Here is a 9,374-nt window from a genome sequence, read left to right on the forward strand (position 1 = left end):
TCCATTGCAAAATAGTGCTAGGGACCTGGGTTCAATTCCAGCCTTGGGCAACTGTCTGTGTGGAATTTGCACATTCTCCCCCTATTTGTGTCGGTTTTCTCAGGATGCTCCGGTTTCCTCCCACAGTTCAAAGATGTGTAGGTTAGGTGGATTCGCCATGCTAAATTGCCCATAGTGTTCAGGGATGTGTAGATTCAGTGGGTTACTGGGGGATGGGTCTGGGTGGGATGCTCTGAGGGCCGGTTGGTATATGTCAGGCTGAAAGGCCTGTTTCCACACCATAGGGATTCTTTAAAAAAAATTGAAGTTCCAACCTTCTCACATCATTAACAGATTCCTAAACAATCTTAATCAATGTTTAACAGAGGCAGACAAGTGCTCCTGTCCCACCCTCACTTAAAATTTACAGTTTGTCCCAGCACCACTGGGGAATCCAGAGATGACTCAGGAGAACATGACTCTTAAACTCTGCACGCCACAGATCTCGGCTCCTTCAGGCAATTGAAAACCCAGCCCTTGAACATTCAGAAAAGTCAGGCAACAAAATGGCGTGTTTCTTTGTGGTAAAATAAATGCGAGCTTCTTCTCAAAGAAATTTTTAAGGGATTTCTGGAAGCAAAATGTTTTCATTAACCGAATGTTAAATTCTTTGGAAAGACCTCAAACAAAAGGCCCCGAAGGAAATGTCAGGCCTTGTCTCTCCCAAGAGTACAGCTGTTGGTTATAATAAAAACTACAGGAGCAAGCTTGGTTACCCAAATAAAAATTTTAGTTGTGCTCCTCAGTAAAGGCGAGAACGCTGAAGGGTTTAAATTGCAACACAATCTTTAATAGGAGCCTCAGATGCCTCGCCAAAATTCCTTTCGCAGAAGGAGACTTTTCTCATTCCAGAGAGGCCAGAGAAACCTGTGGCACTTTTCACACTGAAAATGGCATCCGTTTACTATATCAGCGATGGCTCATTGCAGAATTGAATCACTGAACAGCATTTGATGCAACAATTTTCCTCGTTACCCCCAGAAAAATAGATGCAATAAAGCCTTTACTGAAAGAAGAGGTAGAATTGGTCTACGTTAGGTGGTAAAATTCACTACAATAGCAGGATAAAGCCCCCAGGACTATCGCACTGCCAGATTCACTCGATTTTTAGTTGATAAAGTTAACTAATCTCCCTTGGCTCTGTACAGAAGTATTCTGAAATCTTGAGTGTGTTTAAAATATTGAGCAGCTAACCCGATCGGATTCCAACTAGCTAGGACTCAGGCTCTTGGTGCAGGAAACCAGCCAATCCTTAGTGAATGACTGCTGTAACTTTTTATTCACGGGATCAATGTTCCCTCTAAGCTGTGGGAACACTCAGACGGTCCATGCACACTGATCAGCGGGCCATTGCAACGACTCCCACTTCTGCAGCCCATGCAGTATCAAAGATGAATAGAGGGTACATAACTTGGGTCCCACTGGGAACTCTACAGCCTTCTGGACTCAATATCAAGTTCAACAATTTTAGGGCTTGAGCTTGCTCCATGCCTGACCTCAACACCCACACACCAGGCCTTGTTATTAAATGCTATTACGCACAACCCATTGTTAGACACTAACAGTCCTCATTAATAGCTATTCACCCTCGTTGCCTGATCATTATCCACTCCTTTGTCTGTCCAACTGTTCTCTCTCTTTGGGCTCTGTTATTCCCACCTATTGCTTACTGCTTATCCCCTCCCACCGCCCTATCTTCTGCATAAAAACCAACATTTTCCTAGCTATCATCAGTTCTGAGGAAACATCACTCTGCCCAAAATGTTAACTCTGATTTCTCTCCACAGGTGTTGCCTGACCTGCTGAGTTTTTCCAGCAATTTCTGTTTTTGTTTTCTGATTTCCAGCTTCCACAGTTCTTTCGGTTTTTATTGGGCTGTAGGCTTTACTGGCTGAGTTAGTATTTAGTGTCTGCCTCTCATTGGCTGGACTAGCAGTTCAGAGGGTAAGGAAGAATCAACCACTTTGCTGTGGGTCTGGAATCGCATGTAAACTGGTAGATTTCCTTCCCTAAACAACATCTGTGAATGAGATGGTGGTTTATGACATTGGCTATGTGGTCAACCACAAAGCTATTCAAGTGTAGATTTTCATTGAATTCAGATTGCAACAGCTGCCATGGTAGGTTTTGAACCCATGTTTCCTGGAACATTTCCCTGGAATTTCGGAGGATCTTGCCACTACCCCATGACTCCACCACTTCCATCAACCTTTGTTGCTTTTTCTCTCATGTAATAGTCATAGCTCCAGAAAAGAGGCAGGAAATAGTTAGGTGTTGTTCTCTCTTTTGTAATCCCTGGATTCTGGAACCCAACAGACAGGATTGGTATCATTATCTTGACTTCACAGAGTGAACAGCAGGAAGGAGCTCCTGAAGATCATCTTGATTTCCTGTGACTTCCTTGGTACATTCACGACTCACTCTAGTGCTCAGTTGCACAGAGAAATAATCACCCAGGTTCGATTCCATTTCCAAATGACTCCAAGCTTCCTGTTACCGGCCACTTCAACACACCACTATGTTCCCACGCCAACATTTCTGTGACAGGCCTGCTGCAGTGTTCTATAGAGCCTCAGCACAAGCTCGAAGAACAACATCTCATTCTCTGCTTGTGGACTCTGCAGTCACCAGGACTCAACATCAAGTTCAATATCTTTACAGCCTGATTCACTCCCTTCCATGTTTTTTACCCACCCCACACCCGGTCCTGTTATGATATGGGTCGCCTTTAGCACAGTCACCCATTCCCATGTATTCCTACGCCCATTATCACATTATACAGGTTACATTCAGTACAGATCACCCATTCTCACCCACTCTTAGCCATTATTATTACTTATTCAACTTTTCTTCTCTCCTGGCCTGCTATCCATCATTTCTAGCTATGAAGAGAGGTTGAGTAGATTAGGATTATTTACATTAGAAAGACGGAGGTTGAGGGGGGACCTGATTGAGGTCTACAAAATCATGACAGGTATAGACAGGGTGGATAGCAAGAAGCTTTTTCCCAGAGTGGGGGACTCAATTACTAGGGGTCACGATTTCAAGGTGAGAGGGGAAAAGTTTAAGGGAGATATGCGTGGAAAGTTCTTTACGCAGAGGGTGGTGGGTGCCTGGAATGCGTTGCCAGTGGAGGTGGTAGAGGCGGGCACGATAGCGTCATTTAAGATATATCTAGACAGATACATGAACAGGCAGGGAGCAGAGGGATACAGATCCTTGGAAAATAGGCGACAGGTTTAGATAGAGGATCTGGATCAGCGCAGGCTTGGAGGGCCGAAGGGCCTGTTCCTGTGCTGTAATTTTCTTTGTCCTTTTGTTCCAGGCTCCTTTCCCATCCTTTCTGTGAGCTCTATCTCCAACTATCCACTCACCTCTCTGCTTCAGCTTTAGAACTTGATGAATGCTGGAACATTGAGCAAATTTAATCAGAAGATAGGCAGATTTTTGATTAATAACGGGTTAAAGTGTTATGGACAAGAAAGTGAAGTTGAGACTGAGATGAGATCAGCTATGATCATATGAATGGTGGAGCAGGTGGAAGGGCTGAATGGCCTACGCCTGCTCCTAGTTCTTATGTTCTTATGTAGGTCAGCCAGCACCTAAGAGGAGAAACACAAAACAAATGATCAGCTAACCTGGGCTGGATTTAACAGGCCACTCAATGGTCCGTATCACACTGGGGGTGTATTCAGTGGGATTTTTTTTCCTTTATTCATTCACGGAATGAGGGCAGTGCTGGCTAGGCAGCATTTCTTGCCCATCCCTAATTGCCCAGAGGGCAGTTAAGAGTCAACCACATTGCTGTGGGTCTGGAGTCACACATAGGCCAGACCTGGTAAGGATGACAGTTTCCTTCCCTAAAAGGACATTAGTGACCCAGATGGGGTTTTCCCATCAATCAGCAATGGATTTATGGTCATTGTTAGATATAGATAAGGTGAATGGCAGATGTCTTTTCACTATGGGGGAAGATTTTAAGACTGGGGTCATATTTTAAAGGTGAGAGGAGAAAGATTTAAAAAAAGATATAAGGGGCATTTCTTTTTACACAGAGAGTGGTTCATGTGTGGAACGAACTTCCAGAGGAAGTGGTGGGTGTAGGTACAGTTACAACGTTTTAAAGATATTTGAATAAGCAATGTTTGAAGGGGTATGGGCTTAATTTCAGGTACGTATTAAATTCAAATTCCACCATCTGCCATGCTGGGATTTGAACCCCTGTCCCTAGAGTCTCTGGGTTAATAGCCCAACGATAATACCACTAGGCTATTGTATATCTGAGAGTGTGGCTTGGGGGTGGGGATCACAGTAAGTACAAAAGGTGGCAAGCCCTCTCCCGCACAAACCATTCTGCAAATTTAAACACGTGAGAAAAAGAAGAATGCAGGAAAATAGTCTCGGTGAAACAGAAAGTTTCAGAAATTGGACATGAAGGAACAGATGACAACGTATGTTATTCTAGGTGATGTAAAGAATCAAGAACAAACATTTTGGTCAGTTACTTTAGACGTTAAAGGAATCAATACAAAATTCAAACTTGACACTAGTGCAGGTGTTATAGTCCTGCCCGACCATTCAGAAAAGATTTTCTAGCATGTTGCTGGCAATGGAGGGTTTTGAGTTATAAGGATAGGCTTGGACTTTTCCCACTGGAGCGTGGGAGGTTGAGGGATGACCTTATAGAGGTTTATAAAATCATGAGGGATATAGATAAGGTGAATGGCAGATGTCTTTTCACCATGGGGGAAGATTTTAAGACTGGGGTCATATTTTAAAGGTGAGAGGAGAAAGATTTAAAAAAAGATATAAGGGACATTTCTTTTTACACAGAGAGTGGTTCATGTGTGGAACGAACTTCCAGAGGAAGTGGTGGGTGTAGGTACAGTTACAACGTTTTAAAGATATTTGAATAAGCATATGAATAAGAAATGTTTGAAGGGGTATGGGCTAAGCACAGACAAGTAGGACTAGTTTAGTTTGGAATTATGCTTGGCATGGACTGGTTGGACCAAAGGGTCTGCTTCTGTGCTCTATGGCTCGATGACTCTAATACTATGACTCTATAAATTGCAAGGTCAAAGGTTAGATAACTACCATACTTCGCCACAGGGTCAAGAGATCATAAGCTTCTCCACATCTTTATTGAACAGAAATGTATACAGGCAACTGGGCCTTCTAAAAATAACAGATGCAATCCTGCACCATGACTGAATTCTGAATGGTCTTAGAAAGGTGGAAAGGATGATTCCTTTTGTCCAGAATTAGAGGGTACTATTTTTAAAAAAATCAAAAGAACTGCAGATCCTGTAAATCAGAGACAAAATGTCTAAATTACTAGAAAAGCTCAGAAGGTCTGGCAGCATCTGTGGAGAGAAATCAGAGTTAACTTTTCGGGTTGAGTGACCATTCCTCAGAACTCCTCAGAAAGGCTCTGAGGACGGGTCACTCGACCCGAAATGTTAACTCTGATTTCTCTCCACAGATACTGCCAGCCCTGCTGAGCTTTTCCAGCAATTCCTATTTTTGTCTCTGGTACTATTTTAAAATTAGAGTCAATAGTAGGGAGATTATGCTGAATCTCTCTCGGATATTAGCTAGACCTCCAGTGAAGTATTGTGTACAGTTATTGGCACCACACTTTAGGAAGGATGTGAATGCATCAAACAGTATGGAGTAGAGGTTTACAAAAAATGTTTTAAGGATGAGAAACCTCAATTCTGATGATAGATTGGAGAATTGGGATTGTTTTCCTGGGATAGGAAGAGTCTGAAGGGACATTTGATGGAAATTTTCAAAATCAAAAAGGGGCCTTGACAGAGTAAATAAGGAAACCTGTTCCCACTTGTAAAAGGGCCAAAGGAAACAGTTTTAAAGTGTTTTGCAAAAGAAACAAATGCAAGGTGAGAAAAATCTTTTTTCACACAGTGAGTGGTCCAGGTATCTCACTGCCTTGAACAGTGGTGGAATCAGGTTCTACTGAGGTATTCAAGAGATATTTATTTAAATGGAAACAATGCACAGGGTTTTTTTGGGGAAGGGGGATGAAGGCAGGAGATTGGGACTATGTTACAATTCTCAGAGAGACAGGACAGACACGATGTGCTGAATAACCTCCTTCTGCACTGTTAAAACTCTGTAATTCTGAGGTCTTCGCTATTCACACCAGGCATTTTCATCTTCTTGACCACATCTGGAAAGTGTGGACATTGGCTCACATGGAGCTGTATACAGCTTAACTGCTTTGAACTGTCAATCAGGCTGGATAGCTTCAGTCGCCCACTGTGATTGTTTGACTGGTGAAGAAAACTTTTTCAGGCCCCCAGACATGTTACTGACCTATCACTACTCACTCAGCACTCGTTCTAAAACTGGCATTGACTGTTCTAGTTCAAAAGAAAGAAAATTGAAGGTGACCACTAGAGCTCTAGAGTCAATGACTTCCTCTAAAGAGTCATAGAGATGTACAGCACAGAAACAGACCCTTTGGTCCAACTCGTCCATGCCGACCAGATTTCCTCAATAAATCTAGTCCGATTTGCAAGTATTAAGTCCTTATCCCTCTCAATCCTTCTTATTCATGTAATCATCCAGATGTCTTTTAAATGTTGTAACTGTACCAGCCTCCATCACTTCCTCTGGCAGCACATTCTATACACGATCCACCCTCTGTGTCAAAAAACTGCCCCTTATATCCCTTTCAAATCTTTCCCCTCTCACCTTAAATCTAATATTCTCTAACACTAAGGTAAGTGATCTCACTGGATTCCCTCCTGTGTTTTCTACAGTCCCAGCTGTCCAGTAAAGTCATCCACTGGTTGTTCTGTAATGGTTTTCTCCTGAATAAGTTGTCCCCTGTAATGTTATTAATCTCCCTCAACTTTTCTAATGAAGTTGAAGTTGAAATATACAAATACTCTAAAGTGAAGATTTTTGATTTGCAAACAATGTACACAATTCTAATTCTTTCATGTCCATTGTGTTGCAGTGTAACCTATAGTATTCCTATACACTTGACAGCTATTCCACCTGCATCATGTAAGTCTCTAAACTGTAAGTTCTGCTTCTTCAGTCATGGTAACTAGCCTGGTAGGGCAATAACATTCACTTTTGTATGTGGCTTAACATTAATAGGGTATCCATTGCATTAGATAATGTCTTCATCTTTGGGCTCGTCTGGATCAGCAAGTTCTTCCATGAAAGGCCGTATCTCATGGGAGTATCAGTGTGGAGTTTGCACGTTCTTCCTGTGTCTGCATGGGTTTCTTCTGGGTGCTCTGGTTTCCTTCCGTAGTCCAAAGATATGCAGTTTAGGTGTATTGGGCAAGGTAAATTGCCCGTAGTCTCCAGGGCTGTGTAGGCGGGGTGGGTTAACCATGGGAAATGCAGAGTTACTGGGATAGGATAGGGGGCTGGGTCCGGTTGGGATATTTTTGGGGGGTCAGTAGAGACTCAATGGGCTGAATGACCTCTTTCCACACTGTAGGAATTTCTGTGATTTCATAATCCTTCCATGATTCTACGATTCTATTCTATCTCCTCAGATGCAAGTATCTTTTGTTATAGTGATGGACAACCTATTATATAGTCCTCTTTGCACAATATTGACATTGTTCTGAAAATAAGTCTTGCGCACATCTTCTGGAAGCAACCTACAGTCTTACAAATGCAGTGTCCTTTGGGATGGCTGGGCAACCTCTATGCCTGTGAGGTCTTGTTGTCTAACAGTTTGTACAATCATTCTTAGCATGAGGTATTTGCCTTACTTGTTGTATTAGCTTGTCATGTGCCTCGTTGGAGCGCCCATTCTTTATAAAGTGAATGGACTCTGTTGCCCCTTGACTTCAGTTGGTTTTGTTCTCGCATGATCTGTCTGTGAGTCTTTTTAATTTCTACTTCCAACAAAATTTGAATAGCTTTCTCCAAAGCAAAATTTCTTTTGGTCTGTGAAATATCTGATAAAGTTTAGTCAAGGATTCCAAGCACAATTCATCAATTCAGTCTCTTAAGAATGCCGCTTTCAAAGCTCCACATTCAATTTTCCATTAATCTGTAAAGGTCATTAATTAAATTGTCTACAGTTTCCCCTGGAAGCTGAATTTTTCTGTTAAATCTTGATCTTATGAGGATAATACTTGTTCTTAAATTGAAGTAATTATCAAAAGCTTTTAGGACATTTTCAAGAGTATCTGTACTCTCTTGACTATTATGTTGATTAATTTAATTATCCACAATTGGACTCAGTGAACATATTTGTGCATCAATTTGCTCAGTTTCAGACTTCATGTTTAACTTTGAGCAAAGGCCATATCTTAAAAATGGGCTCCTCAATGTGGCCAATCTTGTGTTCCGTATAGTCTGCCTCTGATCTTGCATCATTGTGTAAGTTTTATTCCTTTTTCCATTTTTTCCCAAAGCTTTTCTTAATCCTTATTACCACAAAGCTGCTCTAAATCTGTAAGATTTCAACATAGCTTGCAATCTGCTGTTTTTCAAACGTGTATTCTTGCATGCAACAGTGTTATATTTTCACTTCAATTACCGTAGGATTTACTCAACACTACACAGTATTTTGTTTATTTGACAGTGGTTTTAAACTCTGTACTTGTGCATTCAATTTATCAATCAATCTTTGAATTATATTGATTTGCTGTTAGCTAGCGATTTATTCAGTTGTGGTCACCTCATTACGGGAAAGATGTGGAAGCTTTAGAAAGGGTGCAAAGGAAATTTACCAGGATGCTGCCTGGACTGGAGGGCAGGTCTTATGAGGAAAGGTTGAGGGAGCTATAGCTTTTTTCATTGGAGCAAAGAAGGATGAGAGGTGACTTGATAGAGGTGTACAAGATGATGAGAGGCATAGACACAGTGGACAGTCAGAGACTTTTTCCCACGGCGGAAATGACGATTACGAGGAGGCAAAATTTTAAGGTGATTGGAGGAAGGTATAGGGGAGATGTCAGAGGTAGTTTCTTCACACAGAGAGTGGTGGGCGTGTGGAATGCGCTGCCAGCAGTGGTGGTGGAGTCAGATATTTTAGAGACTTTTAAACGCCTCTTGGATAGGCACATGGAGGATAGTAAAATGTACGACATGCAGGGTAGATTGATCTTAGTAGGATAATAGGTCGGCACAACATCATGGGCCGAAGGGCCTGTACTGTGCTGTACTGTTCTATGTTCTATGTTCTATTGTGTTCAAATTTAAAATTCTGCTTCATTGTAATATTGTATCTCGACACTGCTTTCTGGATTTTCCCACCTTTTCCGGGGTTTTCTTGTCTTTTGTCATCATAATGGTATTTATCCAGCTTCACATTTTCTTGCCTTCTGCAG

This window comes from Rhincodon typus, chromosome 6 (assembly GCF_021869965.1).
Source record: "Rhincodon typus isolate 14 chromosome 6, sRhiTyp1.1, whole genome shotgun sequence".
NCBI classification, from domain to species: domain Eukaryota; kingdom Metazoa; phylum Chordata; class Chondrichthyes; order Orectolobiformes; family Rhincodontidae; genus Rhincodon; species Rhincodon typus.